The 17,848-nt window shown below is 42.6% G+C and overlaps 2 non-coding genes and 2 pseudogenes across 2 annotated transcripts; all 4 read right to left on the bottom strand.

Moving 5' to 3' along the window:
- Positions 1 to 317: 317 nt before the first annotated feature.
- LOC135025514 (U1 spliceosomal RNA) lies at positions 318 to 453 on the bottom strand (annotated as a pseudogene).
- A 152-nt stretch (positions 454 to 605) lies between these two features.
- Positions 606 to 769, bottom strand: LOC135025507 (U1 spliceosomal RNA). Its single transcript, XR_010222248.1, has one exon. It is a non-coding gene; the product is annotated as a U1 spliceosomal RNA (small nuclear RNA).
- A 692-nt stretch (positions 770 to 1,461) lies between these two features.
- Positions 1,462 to 1,603, bottom strand: LOC135025518 (U1 spliceosomal RNA; annotated as a pseudogene).
- Positions 1,604 to 1,755: 152 nt separating this feature from the next.
- Positions 1,756 to 1,918, bottom strand: LOC135025512 (U1 spliceosomal RNA). The gene has a single exon (XR_010222252.1). It is a non-coding gene; the product is annotated as a U1 spliceosomal RNA (small nuclear RNA).
- Between the last annotated feature and the right edge of the window lie 15,930 nt (positions 1,919 to 17,848).

Raw genomic sequence — 17,848 nt, 5'->3', positions numbered from 1 at the left:
CCCTCCTTCGGTGTGGGGCTCATGTTGGCTATGCCCCAGCCCCTGAAGCATTCAAGCTGATTTCTTGCAGCAGCTGGGCACTGTAACAGCTCCAGAGCTGCTCTGTAAGGCAAGTAAAAGGGTGTGGGCCCTGCAGCACTACCTGTAGTTTGCATTGTGCATTGGAAGGCACAAAGTAAGCAGACGGGAGAAGTCAGGATAGTGCGCAAGGGCATAGAAGGGAGCGGCTCAAGAAAAGAGAAGTGGAAACAGACAGCAAACTAGGCTGGAGAGAGACCTGAGACAAAGAGATCTGAATTATACGAGAGCCGACAAGGGGAAACACAAATTATGCAGTCAAGTGTCCCACATTTGGGGAAATTGCAGGAGCAGCACACCCAGAGTGCAATGGGTGAGCCTTGCCCTGGGAGAAGCACCTTCATGATCATAGTATCTCACCTGGCAGGTAAGTAGGAGTTGGGCTAGAGCTGGGGAGGGTCGCTGCTCGGGCACCCCCCTGTCAAGTGAAGGAGATCCAACTGAGGCAGCACAAGGGAACTCTCGAAAGAGGAACAAGGCTAGAGGAAGATCTGAGACAAAGAAATCTGACTTTTACCAGAGCTGACCAGAGGAAAGCACAAACACAGTCCCCCTCTACCACAAATAATGCAGTAGAGTTTCCCACATTTGGGGAAATCACAGGGGTCAGCATACCCAGAATGCAATGAATGAACCTCACCCTGGGAGAACAATCTTCATGACCATGGTATCTCCTATGCAAAATAAGTATGATTTGGGATAGGGCTGGGGAGGGCCGCTGCTCAGGCACATCTCTGTCAAGTAAAGGAGATTCAACTGAGGCAGCACAAGGGAACTCTCATCTGGGGACAACAACTGCAGGGAGAACACATATTTTCAGATGAACATGGGAGGGCAGAAGGCTGCCTAATACTGAAGCACCCCCAAACAACAAACCAAATGCAACTACTAGTACAAGCATTCCTGGGGGAAGGCCTGCAGCAGATGGATTTGCATATGGTGATGTCATCCAAGCAGTGGGTCAAAGTTGGCTTCAACCCTCATCTGCATATGAAAAGAGAAAAGGGGCGTGCAGGGCATGGCGGCCTTTTGCGGCGCTTGGATGACCCCTAGTTCGCATTAAACACCTCCACCCTCCTTCGGTGTGGGGCTCATGTTGGCTATGCCCCAGCCCCTGAAGCATTCAAGCTGATTTCTTGCAGCAGCTGGGCACTGTAACAGCTCCAGAGCTGCTCTGTAAGGCAAGTAAAAGGGTGTGGGCCCTGCAGCACTACCTGTAGTTTGCATTGTGCGTTGGAAGGCACAAAGTAAGCAGATGGGAGAAGTCAGGATAGTGCGCAAGGGCATAGAAGGGAGCGGCTCAAGAAAAGAGAAGTGGAAACAGACAGCAAACTAGGCTGAAGAGAGACCTGAGACAAAGAGATCTGAATTATATGAGAGCCGACCAGGGGAAACACAAATTATGCAGTCAAGTTTCCCACATTTGGGGAAATCAAAGGGGCAGCACACCCAGAGTGCAATGGGTGAGGCTTGCCCTGGGAGAAGCACCTACATGATCATAGTATCTCACCTGGCAGGTAAGTAGGAGTTGGGCTAGAGCTGGGGAGGGTCGCTGCTCGGGCACCCCCCTGTCAAGTGAAGGAGATCCAACTGAGGCAGCACAAGGGAACTCTCGAAAGAAGAACAAGGCTAGAGGAAGATCTGAGACAAAGAAATCTGACTTTTACCAGAGCTGACCAGAGGAAAGCACAACACAGTCCCCCACTACCACAAATAATGCAGTCGAGTTTCCCACATTTGGGGAAATCACAGGGGTCATCATACCCAGAATGCAATGAATGAACCTCACCCTGGGAGAACAATCTTCATGACCATGATATCTCCTATGCAAAATAAGTATGATTTGGGATAGGGCTGGGGAGGGCCGCTGCTCAGGCACATATCTGTCAAGTAAAGGCGATTCAACTGAGGCAGCACAAGGGAACTCTCATCTGGGGACAACAACTGCAGGGAGAACACATATTTTCAGATGAACATGGGAGGGCAGAAGGCTGCCTAATACTGAAGCACCCCCAAACAACAAACCAAATGCAACAACTAGTGCTAGCATTCCTGGGGGAAGGCCTGCAGCAGATGGATTTGCATATGGTGATGCCATCCAAGCAGTGGGTCAAAGTTGGCTTCAACCCTCGTCTGCATATGAAAAGAAAAAAGGGATGTGCAGGGCATGGCGGCCTTTTGCGGCCCTTGGATGACCCCTAATTCGCATTAAACACCTTCACCCTCCTTCGGTGTGGGGCTCATGTTGGCTATGCCCCAGCACCTGAAGCATTCCAGCTGATTTCTTGCAGCAGCTGGGCACTGTAACAGCTCCAGAGCTGCTCTGTAAGGCAACTAAAAGGGTGTGGGCCCTGCAGCACTACCTGTAGTTCGCATTGTGCGTTGGAAGGCACAAAGTAAGCAGACGGGAGAAGTCAGGATAGTGCGCAAGGGCATAGAAGGGAGCGGCTGAAGAAAAGAGAAGTGGAAACAGACAGCAAACTAGGCTGGAGAGAGACCTGAGACAAAGAGATCTGAATTATACGAGAGCCGACCAGAGGAAACACAAATTATGCAGTCAAGTGTCCCACATTTGGGGAAATCGCAGGAGCAGCACACCCAGAGTGCAATGGGTGAGCCTTGCCCTGGGAGAAGCGTGTACATTTTCGGTATCGCCTGCCTAGAGAAATGGAACCTAGATGGCATTTGGTACCGGGGACACAGTACCTCAATCAAGTCTCTAGTTGCCTCTGAATTAACGATGGATACCGGAACCACGTTTCTCACCACCCAGGCTGACAAGACCTGAGTTATCCGCTTTGCAGCAGGATGACTGCTGTGATATTTCATCTTCCTCGCAAAGGACTGCTGGACAGTCAATTGCCTACTGGAAGTAGTACAAGTGGTCTTCCGACTTCCCCTCTGGGATGACGATCGACTCCCAGCAGCAACAACAGCAGCGCCAGCAGCAGTAGGCGTTACACTCAAGGATGCATCGGAGGAATCCCAGGCAGGAGAGGACTTGTCAGACTTGCCAGTGACATGGCCTGCAGGACTATTGGCTCTCCTGTCTAAGGAGGAAATTGACACTGAGGGAGTTGGTGGTGTGGTTTGCAGGAGCTTGGTTACAAGAGGAAGGGATTTAGTGGTCAGTGGACTGCTTCCGCTGTCATCCAAAGTTTTTGAACTTGTCACTGACTTATGATTAATGCGCTGCAGGTGACGTATAAGGGAGGATGTTCTGAGGTGGTTAACGTCCTTACCCCTACTTATTACAGCTTGACAAAGGCAACACACGGCTTGACACCTGTTGTCCGCATTTGTGTACAGGATGCAAACCTTCATGTCCAAATTTATCCATCTCATCAGTCGTACCTCAGATTTGCGGTACAGGACTGTCATTGCCAATTTCAGACGTTGCTGTTTGGTCTCTCCACGGCCCAGAGAATTTTCACCAAGGTAATGGTGGAAATGATGGTTCTCCTGCGCAAGCAATGTGTCACAATTATCCCGTACTTGAGCGATCTCATAAAAGCGAGATCAAGAGAGCCGTTGCTGAACAGCGTATCACTTTCACTGAAAGTGTTACAGCAACACGGCTGGATTTTCAATATCCCAAAGTCGCAGTTGGTTCCTACGACTCGTCTGTCTTTCTTGGGCATGATTCTGGACACAGACCAGAAGAGGGTTTATCTCCCGATAGAAAAGGCCCAGGAACTCATGACTCTTGTCAGGAACCTATTGAAACCAAAACTTGTGTCAGTGCATCACTGCACTCGAGTCCTGGGAAAGATGGTGGCATCATACAAAGCCATTCCATTCGGCAGGTTCCATGCGAGGACTTTCCAATGGGACCTACTGGACAAGTGGTCTGGGTCACATTTACAGATGCATTGGTTGATCACCCTGTCCCCCAGGGTCAGGGTATCACTCCTGTGGTGGCTGCAGAGTGCTCACCTTCTCGAGTGACGCAGATTCGGCATTCAGGACTGGATCCTGGTGACCACAGATGCAAGCCTCCAAGGTTGGGGAGCAGTCACACAGGGAAGAAATTTCCAAGGTCTTTGGTCAAGTCAAGAGACTTGTCTTCACATCAACATCCTGAAACTAGGGGCCATATACAATGCCCTACGTCAAGCGGAGACCTTACTTTGCGACCAACCGGTTCTGATCCAGTCAGACAACGTCACCGCAGTGGCTCATGTAAACCGCCAAGGTGGCACAAGGAGCAGAGTGGCGATGGCACAAGCTACCTTTGCATTTTTCTCCCAAACGAAGGACACTAGAATGAAAATTTTAAAGCCTCCTGTTAGTGCTTCATCTACACGGTATAGCCCTGAATTTTCCAATGCGTAGCTCTTTGCAAAAGAGAGATATTGGCAAGGAAAAGCTGTCTTGTACCTTTGCATTTTTCTCCCAAACGAAGGACACTAGAAAGAAAATTTTAAAGCCTCCTGTTAGGCCATCATCTACACGGCATAGCCCTGAATTTTCCAATGCGTAGCTCTTTGCAAAAGAGAGATATTGGCAAGGAAAAGCTGTCTTGTACCTTTGCATTTTTCTCCCAAACGAAGGACACTAGAAAGAAAATTTTAAAGCCTCCTGAGTAGATAAAGTCAACCTTTCTGTCAAACTTGACAGTTGTTAACGCCCCCTTGCCCTAGGACCCGCCCCCTTTTAATATTAAATGATAGTGTTTTATATCGCTTAATATAAAATTAATATAAAATTTATAGTGTTCGATATTAAACCGTATTAAAAATTTTCGCGTAACACCAGTCGCAGAGTGTCGCGCAACACCAGTCACAGAATGTCACGCAACGCGGCGCAACGTCAAATCAGGCGGATGAAAGATGCATATTACACAGTGTTAAAACCAGGTAGTTTTAGCGGCATTGATAAATATTATGGGTCGGTTAAAAATAAATTTAAAAGATCCGACGTAAGAAAGTGGTTACAAGAACAAGACGCATACACGCTGCACAAGCCAGCAAGAAAAAACTATAAAAGGAACATGATTTGTGTATCGGGTATAAACCAACAGTGGCAATGCGATTTGGTATCGCTGATAGATTTGTCAAAATACAACGATGGCGTTAAATACATATTAACAATCATCGATATATTCAGTAAGAGGGTGTGGGGTGAAAGTCTGACCGCTAAGAATGCAGCAACGGTCGCTAATGCTTTTGAAAAAATATTCCAGCGCGGTGATGTGCCGATGAAGCTACAAACCGATAATGGTAAAGAGTTTCTAAACAGAAACCTAAAAAAGGTGTTAGAAAAATACGGTATAAATCATTTCACGACCAATAACGATGTGAAAGCGGCTGTTATAGAGCGCTTCAATAGGACTTTAAAAACACGCATGTGGCGCTATTTCACGGCAAAGAATACCTACAGATATATAGACGTTTTACAAGATTTCATACGCAGCTATAATAACACATACCATAGAACGATTAAGTGCGCTCCAAACGATGTGAATGACTCTAACGCATTGAGTGTCTTCAAAACGACCTACGGTGATTACTTTAGAAGTAAGAAAGCACCAGTTTGTTTAGGAATCGGTGACCACGTCCGTATTTCTAAATATAAGGACATATTTCAGAAAGGTTACGAACAGAGCTTTTCTGAGGAGATTTTTGTTGTACATAGTGTGAACACTAAAGGGATTAAACCGCTTTATAAGTTGACAGATCTGTATGGTGAAGTTATAACAGGTAGTTTTTACCCCGAAGAGCTTCAAAGCATACCAAAAAACTATAACAGAGTTTACAAAGTGGAAAAGATTTTAAAAAATAAGACGGTCAGAGGCCGTAAATACGCGTTAGTCAAGTGGCGCGGTTACCCCGCAAAATTTAACAGTTGGGTCGCAGCATCGGTGATAAAAGACATATAAAGATCATCAGTATCTAACAAGACGAGCGATGGATGACAAGTCGTTCTACATAACCTTACCCAGCAACGCATCGGCTGTTACCTTCCCGCAAAATAAGATTTCTAACTATACGACAAAGTTGGCTAAACCGATAGACTTAAATGGCGAATGGGAAGTGGCACTTACTGAGGTACAATACCCGCATACGTGGAATACATTGGATTTACAAGATTGTAGACTGCAATTATCATGGGATGGAACGGCGGAACAGCCGGTGGCGAGAGTCGCGAGTTTGTGCATTAAACCCGGTTTTTATGAAACAATCGAAGCGTTACTGAACGTAATCAACGCTGAAATTGTACAACTGAAACTGGACGTTGGATTAAGACTAACGTATGACCCATTTGCACGCGTTGTAACATGTGACAGTAAACTGTTGTATCAAATCCACGCCGGTTCTAAGCTGACATGGATACTGGGTTTACAACCTAAAACTAATATTTCTAAACCATGCGCCGACATCAAAGGCGGCCAATATACGATGTACGTGTACACAGACATTATCGAACACCAACGGGTCGGGGATAGTTATGTACCGCTACTTCGCACTGTTGAAATGAAGGGTTATAACAATGAGGTTGTCACAATACGATACGAGAAACCCGATTACGTACCATTGTGCAAAACACATTTTGACACGATAGCCATAGAGATAAAGAACGACCAAAACGAGAACATGGCATTTAAGTTTGGGAAAGCGATCGTGAAGCTACACTTCAGGCGCCGCAAAACTGAATTTTATTAACTAAGCAGAATGGTCGCTGTAAAAAATTATGGCGATCCGGGACTCTATGCGCAATATTATAAATCTCAAGCCGGTAATGGATTACCAGGTTTTCACGGCAGCGCATACATGTACGGCTGCGGTTTAGGCGGTATTTTTCGAAGTCTTTTCAGAAAAGCTGTTCCTCTTTTCCGGAGAGGTTTAGAGTTGGCTAAACCGCATATGAAGACAGCGGTTCGTAATATAGCGAAAGATGTTATCGGGCAAGCCACAACGGCCGTTGTGAATAAGATACACGAGGCGAACCAAGCAAAGCAAGACGGTTCAGGACTAATATATACAAGAAAAGGCGTGTCTAAAAGAAAACAGAAGCGTGTGATAACGCTTCCGCCTTGGGACATACCCTTTTTAAATAAAAAACAGAGACGACGCAACTCAAAGAAGAAGAGAAAGCCGAAGAGTGCCGTTGGTGATATTTTTTAAACATGTCTTTCATACACCACGAATCCGTTGAATGTGCAAAAACAGAGCTGGATCTTTTTGACGTGCCCCCGACACAAACTAGCATAGAGAAAAGTCTATACGTCGAAGTTCAACCTTTAGCGGCGTTATCCGACACAGCTCCGCTTGAATTTTATATAGCAGCCAGCGGTGAACACTACTACGATCTGAACAATACGCTGTTGTACGTGACATGTAAGATCGTACGAACCGATAACACGCCGATACCGCAAGGTGCGCGGGTCGCGCTTATTAATTACCCAATAGCGACTTTATTCAACCAAGTGGATGTAACTTTGGGCGACAGGCTCATATCACAATCCAACAATCTTTACGCATACCGCGCGTACATTGAGACTATATTAAATTACAGCTCGGACGCATTGTCAACAAAACACACAACAGGACTATTTTACAAAGATGTGGATGGTGAATTTAACAACACGGCGCTGGACGGCCCGAATACGGGATTCAAAAAACGAGCAGGCGCAACAGCGCAGAGTCGCACTGTTGAACTGCTAGGCCCGCTTCACTGCGACCTCTTCCATCAACATAAACTAATTTTAAACGCCGTTGATCTGAAGATTAAACTAACCAGAAACAAAGACGCATTCTGCTTAATGTCGTCTGAGGCGGATGCCTTTAAAATACAGATCACAGCTGCATCCCTGTTCGTGAAAAGAGTTCAGGTCTCACCGGCCGTGCGGATTGGGCACGCGCAGGCTCTGTTAAACGGTAACGCGAAATACGCGATTGACCGCGTTGGGATGAAAATCTACAGCGTACCAACAGGCAGTAGAGTATTTAATCTAGAAAATTTATTTTTAGGACAAGTACCGAAAACAGTTATAGCAGGTTTTGTGGATAACGAATCATTTTCAGGAATCCATAACCGGAACCCCCTGTGCTTTGAACATAAAAATGTAAGTTTTGCGTCCCTTTATCTGGATGGAACGCCGCACCCCGCCAAGCCATTTCAACCCGACTTTGAAAGCGGTAATGCTGTAAGAGAGTATATGTCACTCATACAAATCACAAATAAGCAGAAATCTGACAATGGTATACTGATTGACCGCGAAGAGTACCTCAGGGGCTACACGCTATTCGCTTTTGACCTTTCACCAGAACAGGAGTGTGGAGAACACCTTTCCCTGATAAGAACAGGCAATCTACGTGCCGAATTCCGCTTTGCAGAAGCGTTGGACCGGACAGTCAATGTGATAATATACGCTCTATTTGATAACATCATCGAGATTAATCAAAGGCGCGATGTGCTGTACGATTATCTATAAATGAAATAAACTAACACTACGCTGCTGAAAAAATGAACACATTACAGATAAACTGTATTCTGTACGCCGTGCAAAGCACAAGGCATGTTTTTAAAGGAACGTATCCGTGCGATATGTTACCGGTCAGTAAACTGTTGCAATATCCCTGCGCGTTTGTAATCAATACGCATAGCAGCGGGCAGCCGGGTGAGCACTGGTTGGCCGCTTATTTTAACGAACAACGTGAATGTTACTTTTTTGATTCTTACGGGTTAGCCCCTGACAGCCCCCTATTCCCAAAGGCAATAATACATTTTTTAAACTTGAATTCAAAAAGTGTTTATCACCAAAATATGCAGTTGCAAAATTTTAACAGTACCGTTTGCGGTCAATATTGCATATACTTTATATTTTACATGTGTAAAAAATACAAATATGTGGATGTACTGGCCCGTTTTAGTGATGACACAAAACGTAATGATTGTTTTGTTTCAAATTTTGTAAGACGACTACCAAGAAGCCATTGTCTGAATCATTATGCATATAGATATATACAGAATTGCGTAACTTGTAACCAGCGTTGTGCGTGAAACGTTTTATGTACAACGTGTCATTGACACGTTGTACATAAAACGTTTCACGCACAACGCTGTGTGTGAAGCGTGTTACGCACAACGTTGTATTGTTTGTGTAACTTGTAATCAACATTCTGTTTGATACGTTTTATGTACAACGCATCATACCTATGATGTTTTTCTAATAAACAACGTTGTTTATTAAACTTTATATCGTGTGCTTGAAATTTCTTCCGTTTACAGCAATAGAAACAAAGAACAAAACGTTGTTTTATAAAGCATAAGCATATTTTATTGATATATGTATATATATATATATATATAACACGGTAAAGATGAGTTTAAAACATTACATAAAATATTATTGACATAAGTTAAACATTGTGGCGCAAAATACCAACACAAAATACAGTGTATAAAAATAATATAAATTAGTTATATGTTATAGTTTCAGCCACTGTGAATCCTGAAATAGATTTACGGATCTTTTCCTAGGCAGTAAGTAACCATGCGGTGTTGTTAAACCTGGGGGACTTAAAACATTTATTCGCCCTTTGTTAAGGGTTTGTAACGACATGGGCGATGTCACAGCGCCATCAGAGTCATCCTGCATCTCAGCTTTTAATCGTTCTAAACACATTCTATTCCCCGCATTGGCTATGACGGTTGAGGGAATATTCAATTCAGACATAGCCCGCATAAATTCAGGCCAACCATTCGGTATATTACGGATCGACACACCGTTACTTTGCGTGATGCTTCTTATTAAATCTAACATGTTGGAACCAGGCACAGTGACGCCTTTGTACAGAAACTCCCCTTTACTGTTCCAGTCTGTGATGTGTTTAGAGCGTGTCATTTTACTCAATAGTATTTCACAGTTTTTCTTATACCGGTCATTAACACCGCTCAAAAGCTCATGATAAACAGCATCGGGGGCAATAGGCTGTGTCGTATTATTTGATTCATCAACAGATTTTGCAACGGGTGATAAAAGAGCTAAAGTTGACATTTCACTATCAGCCTGCTTACTCAACACCAGGTATCTCTGCAACAACATTGTATATCGCTTTGCTTTTTCATATTCTGATAAATCATTATTCTGTAGTATTTTCACGATCTCTACATCTAGACCGTGCGTTGCTGTTTTACGTATGTCGTCGCTGTTCGTTTTATTATGTAAACGTTCTATCTGATTCTGAGGCACCAGATACATTTTCTCAGCGTACTCCATCAGCGATTAGACAATAGTCCTGTAATTAGCGGTATAGCAAAACCAAGCAGCGAGCCGATAAAACCACCCGACTGTTTAACCAGAATCTTCTTTTTTCCAATGGCACATTTCTTATTACAAAGTGATTTTATAAGCGCACGCTTCTTTTTAAGGTAGTTCAGCTGCCGTTGAGACAGCGGTATTTTGCCTTTAAGCGTGTTGAGCGCTATCTCACAAATGGCCGTGACTAAATCGTTTGAAGCGTTGGATAAAATAGCATTTCTTTGGATTGGTGTTGCTTTAATTAACGTTTTTAAAAGCACCCAATTACGTCTTATCCGCCCCGACATGTTCACCGTTGTTAGAATGGCAACAAATGACTAAAGGTTGTACTGTTATAGCTTTATAGAACCACGCTTCTTAATGACAAAAGCGACAGGCTTGTCTGGTGGGAATAAGCCGCTTCGTAAACGATAATCGTCAAGAGCGTTGTTTCTTAAATCAACCAGCAAATACCCATAAGGGGCAGCCGTCGCGGATTCATAGGATTCGAGAAAAAAACGATGTTTCGATGGGTACATTTGTCTAGCCAGAATGCCCACCTGCATTTTATCCCTGGGGTTTTTGAACAGGACCATATATTTTGTGTTTAAATGTATAGTTCTGCTCTTTTTACCTTGACAAAATATGTTTTGGACAAGGTACAGGATACTGAGATTACGATGATGTACATACTTTGTGAAAGCCTTCTCAACCTCAGAATTATTACTTGCCGCGTCCATCAAATCATCAATCACTGTTAAATTAACCTTATCAGGGGGAAAAAGTTGATCATCGCTAAAAGACTCTGGTAACCCCTCTATAAAGCGCGTACAGGGGTAATCACGCAGAAGTTGGTCGTATATAGGTTGCCAACAGGTGTAAAACCAAACAACATTATCAGGTACATGAGTCATATGTGTTGCAGCGTGTTGCAACAGCGTTTTGACAAAATAACTTTACCCGAATTGGACGGCCCCGCTAAAATACATGAGAAAGGGCGTTGAAATCTGGTGTCCATCTTAATAGCCGAACGGCAGTGTTGTGAAGTTGTCCGTAAGAGACCGTTTAGTATAAACACACCTTTGCGTCTTCTGCAAAGTACGCGTCTCTATCTGCCAGCACTTTTTCACACGTACTATACCGGGTTGACGGATCACAACCTTTTTCTGGTCATCGCCTTCGGGGTTTAAAGGATAATCTAAGACCAGTTCTTTCAGGCTGTCAAAGTTAACGTGCTGCGCATTATCAACATTGAGCGTTATACCTTTAACTTTTAAACAGGTCTTTCCGTTGTTTAGTCGATAGCCGTATGACTTGGGACCGGCTGAGACAAATTCTGTTATATGGGTGCCTGTGGGCAGTTCGCTGGTCAACTCACCTAAATAATCACCCAATGGCGGGCTCCAGTCACCGGGTCTACTGACAAAAATTACAGAATCGGTGTCGTGATAAAGACATCTATCTTGTAATCTATACAGTAGTTTGTACAGTTCAACACGGGCATAAGCCGTTGTAAAGATGGCTATAGTTACATTTGAAATTGCACCCCTGGTGTAATGGTCTTTGGCATACTTCCAATTTACCATAACTGTATCATCGTCAATAAAATCCAAAGCGGACACGTCATAGTACGGTAAGAACGCGTATTCAAAAAGTTTGTCGGGGTCGGTCACTAGACACGTATTGGGCATGTTGCTACGTTGACCAAATTTACCCCATAAGGAATTTAAAAACAATTTTGAAATTTGTCTTTTAGCGGGGTTGATTTCTATGTGTTCGGGTCGTAAAGACAAGCCTTCATTCTTTTGATAGGCGTCTATATACTCTTGGCGTTTCTCGGCGTCTGTACACCATTCGGGATAACCAGAGGCCTCTTGTTTATCCCTGAGGTGCGTTTTAATGTAGCCTGAAAACAATTTGTCAGATCTCTCATCAAAATGCCACACCTCATAGATTTTACATACCTTGTACCCCATTTCTACAGCCAAGTTTAGTTCCACGGTACACCATGTACCGATGAGCGCACGTTTTTCTGAATCATGAACGCACGGCTCAGTCTGTCCAGACTCAGCGCATGTGCGACATAATGGAAACATTAACTTGCCGCCCATTTTAACTGGCAGAACCGGAAAGAATAGGCCACGAGGTGGATAAACTTTAACCCTGGCAAAACCGAAATACTTTGTGACATCACCAAAGTCCTTATAAATAATGCGTGGGTGCTGTATAGGATACGTTTTGGTTTTATTAACATACGGATAGAGACTGGTGAAATCAAAATAGTGTATTTTTTCATCACAGCCTGTTTTGTGATACAGCTTTATGGCGTTTGTGCGCCCGCCATAAAGAGCATCACGTGGCTCCAAGGGTTCGGGTAAATCTTTACCCTTCAGAAAAGCCTGTAGATCCGCATCAGAATCTAGCATAGACTTCCATTCACAACCCCAGATTTCACGTATCTGAAATCCACAACGTTTAAGGTAGTGCAACTTTACCTGCGTCTTGTGGTGTAATTGACCGTAGGTCGTTTTAGTCAGTTTGTTTTTATCATCGGCGTTGTAACAAGCACCACAGCCGTGGTAAAAACAACCTTGGAATTCAAATGCCGTGGGTGTTCCGTTAATCACGGCATAACCATCCAGGCTGTATTTACCAACTTTCTTCTCACCCCCTTGTAAAGCGTGTCTTATACTCACCCCTTCTTTGTGTTCTATGTACATTAACCACTGTATGGCGGGCGTTGAGTAACGCTTCTGCGTCTTGTGATAGTTATCACCCGGTACAAGCGCCAGTGTCTTTTCCTGTAAAAATTTACACCGGTACATGGCCATGCATACGCTCGCCAACGTAACTAATTGAAAAGCCTCGATGTGACGTTTAACCACAACCTTTTTTTTTTTCTTTGTTATTAGAAACTCCTGTTCTGTCATGGCTATAACAGCAGATCTGAAAGCATCACAAGCTTTTTGTAATATTTTCACATCGTCTTTACAATATCGTACGAGCTCTTTTTGAAAGTTAAACGGTTTGTGTACACACTGTTTATACCAAGCTGTAAACTCAGATAATTCATCAGGCATCATGTATTGTGGACCAAAATACTCTATTGACGGCATAGTTCCTATGTAATTTTGGTTATCAGCTGTGTTAAAAAAATGTGGGAAATAACCTTTGGTACCGTCAAACCCCATCGCCTTTGGTAACTTGCTAAGCCGCATGGGTAAAAAATTTAAAGAGTCGATAAATCTTATCTTCAAATCTTTTACCGTGATGCACATTATGTTGCCGCCTCTAGATAATAATTCAATCTTTAATTTCTCCTTAATCAGCTGGCGCAGCACAAAATATGCATCATAGCGCCCTGCATTATGGGCTATGAATGTGTAATGCTCAAATTTTGGTTTCATGAATGTCTTTACAAAGTCTTCGATACATGCAACACCCTTAAACTCCCAGTCTTTCTCCCCCATTAATGTTAAAGCGTAACAGTAGTTTGGTATGTGCACACCTGTCTCCTGCATACACTCAAAATCATAAAAGATGTATTTCTTTGTGGGCTCTTCCGGCTTGATGGTTTGTATATAGCACAAATGGTTCGAAAAACCATCAACGAACACCTTACAAATGGGACACTTTAGGCCTCGGCAGTTATGATCTGTTCGCCTGTAGAGACAACACTTGTCACAATATACATGTTCAAGACAGGATATTTTGTGATCAAGAGCTAAAGCTTTGTGTCGCTCTAAACACTCGTTTGATCGACAAAATACCCTACACAACGAACACCTTAAAGCCGTCACACCATCGTCAATACAATCCGGCCTGTGACAAGCCTTACAAAAGAAAAGACAATCGTGATTATTTTTATGATGGTAAGCGCTATGACAACGGATGCAATAATATCGGGCTCCAAGAAACGCTTTGATATCGAGTATCCCATAAAAGTGACAATCGTGATATAGCACAAACAGTGTGTCTTTGTAACGACTGTCCGTACTGTAGTATTTCCAATCATTTTGACTATAATAGAGGAGATTGATTGAGACATTTAAATAATTTTCAAAAATTGCAACATCGCTAAAGCTGACCGCTTTATCAAGCGGCAGATTCAAAGCTTTATGTAGTTGGATCGCTCTCTCCTGTATTACATGGTCATCGGCATTGTTACCTTTATCCAGAAGTTTACAGACGCTAGCGGCCAAACACAGGTTATTACCTATGCTTCTGTAGTCATAGAGGTATCTCTTTCTCTTATTTATTATTAAACTTTGGGGCAGGCGTTGTAAACTACGCCCAGTCAAGCCAGACCCTGATCTGTTCCTAAAAATACTGATCACAAATCTTAAGCCTGTGGATAATAAGAATTCAGCGTTACTTTGAAGCGTGTTTGTAATCTGATTCAAAAAACTGGCAGCGTCTAATGTTTCTTGCGGCTTACGATGCGAATAGATGGCATTGTGTAACCCACCCCCCTCCAATCTAAGCTGAACGCGGTCGGCCGGATCCACACCCGCAAGGACACCATCGAGCATGGCCTGTATAGCCGTATGAATGGCTCGAACCCCCTCTACAAATGATGTAACCCTGTCCAAATTAACAAACCGATAGTGACTGTGGTACTCAACGGCTCTGAAATGCGGTCGTTGTCGTTCATAACTGTTAATTGCCTCTAAGTATACATGTTGCCGACCTTCGTCATTACCGGGTGACTCAACACCGTCTGCATCATCATATATGGGGCTTGCATTGCGCTCAATATTGTCAGCCTGTGATTCGTCATTCGGTAATGCTTGGGGTGGCGATTGATCTATATCTACATACATTGCACTCTGCGTACCGCCTACCACATGTTCCCTGTGCCGCTTGCGCTTTCTCAATCTGGTTAATGTTGTTACAGCCTGTTTCACCTTTGCGCGTCGGAATAACTGTGAGATCTTGTATGTTAAACAAGGTTTAATTCGTGGTTTTTTTTTTTTTTTACAGGCATTTAAATTTAAAACACGTTTCAAACCATTGCCTAGCATGCCTAGTCACGGATCAGTTTCATTTATTTCTGCAAAATGATGTATGTTGGCTTTAATAAATTCAGTTGTCTTAACCGACCGATCTATGTATTTTGACATGACATTCATATACGTCTCAACAACTTCTTTAACAATGTCTTGTTTACATTTACTACCGTGGCACACACCTTTAATGTGTTTTAACAAGTATCCGGCTTTTACGCCCATGTTCTCAACATCTTCCCGTATCTTACCCAACAACGCGTAAAATTGTATTTCAGCGTCTTGGCCTAATTGTTCTGAATTTTGACATTCATCAACTATGTCGGGCGCTAGCCCTCGCGCCGGTACACAAGCATCAGCCGATGCGTGTACCAGGGCTGTCGTTGTAAAAATATTGGGAATTGATGTTACACAATCAACCGTTGTAGTATCACCAGGTATTCCTGCAACGGCTGATAATACTTCATCAGAACTATTCTGCGGATCTTGTGTCGTTGACTCTACACAGTTTGTAATAAGCTCTTGCCCATTTATGTCATCAATATCTGATATCACAGGATTGCCAGCTATGTGTCTTGTTTCTGTTTCAGAGCAATCCTGTGTATCGGTAATAGTAATGACATCGGCTTGCGACATTTGCTTAACATTACTTCTTGAGTCAATATTTGATAACAAACCAATGCCTGCTATGTGCCTTGTTTCTGTTTCAGAACAAACCTGTGTATCTGGAATTGTGATTACAGCGGATTGCGACAATTGCTTAACATTACTTCTTGAGAGACGCGATGCCCTCTTAACCTTTACAGTCTTTGTATTACCAGCGACATCCCGGTCTGCAGTGTTAAACGCTGTGTGTTTTGATGTTACAGCAACATCATTACTTACGCATGATACAGTTTGTAACGCGATCCTTCTCCGTTGCGGCTTATCATTTTCGGAATATGACAATTTTCTTTTCAGATCTGTAAATGTTGAATTATGACTTCTCTCATTCGTTCTTGGTCGAGCTGGCTTTCGTTTGTTCGGGACGATACAGCCGTTATGCACAGCCATAACTGATGACCTAGCAACGCCCTTATGTACAATTGCAGGCGTTACGAATTGGTGGTTCTCCGCTTCAGCGGCTGTTGTGCGTTTTGATATTTTCCCGCTTGTACTAGGTCTGTGTATCTGTGCGCATGTATCACTGACTGTTGGTATCAAAGGAGCATAGCGTCTTGCTACAGCGTCATCTGTAATACATATATTATAAAATAAATATAAACGACTCTGCATGTAAATCAGTATTTAAATCACCGCATAACAATATACCATATAACAGTGTTTGATTACACACCTGCTGCTGCGAATTGATGGCTCTCCGTTTCAGCGGCGGTTGTGCGTTTTGATATTTTCCCGCTTGTACTAAGACGGTGTATTTGTGCTACTGTACTGCATGTTGGTATCGTCGGCGCATAGCGCATTGCTACAGCATCATCTGTAATACATATATTATAAAATAAATATAAACGCATCTGCCTGTAAATCAGTATTTAAATAACCGCATAACAATATACCATATAACAGTGTTTGATTACACACCTGCTTTATATTCGAATGTTTTAGCACGACCACCTGTCGCGTGTGGGAAAAACGGTTGCTCATCAACAACATTGCTGTTCTGTATAGAGGTGTTGTGACAATAATCAGGTTTGTTCAATATATCCCGTAGAATACCATCAGCCGTCGCATCATCCATTTTTGTGGCATCTTTAGCCGGTGAAAAAATGAAAAAAAAAATAAATAAATATTACATACGGTATAAAATTAGAATAACATGAAAAAGCGATTCATTACTGAGAATATAAAGTGTGTACAGTTGACAACAAATCAGCACAACTGTACAAGGTTTATTTTTATTTCTTTAGCCGTGGAAAAATAAATAAATAAATTAAAAAAAAAATAAAAAAATAAAATAAAAAATAAAATAAAATAAAAAATAAATAAAGATATCATGTTACTCACAATCTGGCGCCAATTCCAAAATATTATTAAAATCCGGTATAGCACTGAAGTCTAAGCCAAAGGGACTATCAACAGACAAATCGAGATTCTCTGTATTTGTGATTACTGTCAAATCGGGGGAAATAAAAATGAGAAAATAATAATTATTTAATAATTACTATTTAATAATTACTTATCAATGTATCCAGACTGTTGTACGTTCATACTATTTAAACTTTTAAAAATGAACAAATTGTAGACCTTGACTATAATTTCATACTATTTAAACTTGAAATATAAATAAAAACGCGTCAATGTCCTTTATAGACATAGCTTACTTTGAGAGGTTTGATAACTTGGCAAAGCATCATCATCATCAGAAGAAGAAGATCTGTTTCTAACCATGAAAGTGTTTTTGTTGTTAATGTTCTGCATTGTCTGTCTCTGAACCAATAATGAAAATGAGAGACGGTTAATATCTATCAAACGAATTAGTTGAAATATTGTGTTGGCGCATTCCCAAAATGAACCACTA

Source organism: Pseudophryne corroboree, unplaced genomic scaffold (assembly GCF_028390025.1).
Source record: "Pseudophryne corroboree isolate aPseCor3 unplaced genomic scaffold, aPseCor3.hap2 scaffold_421, whole genome shotgun sequence".
Lineage (NCBI taxonomy): Eukaryota > Metazoa > Chordata > Amphibia > Anura > Myobatrachidae > Pseudophryne > Pseudophryne corroboree.
The sequence above is the reverse complement of the archived record's forward strand: the minus strand, read 5'-3'. Positions and strand labels throughout refer to the sequence as shown.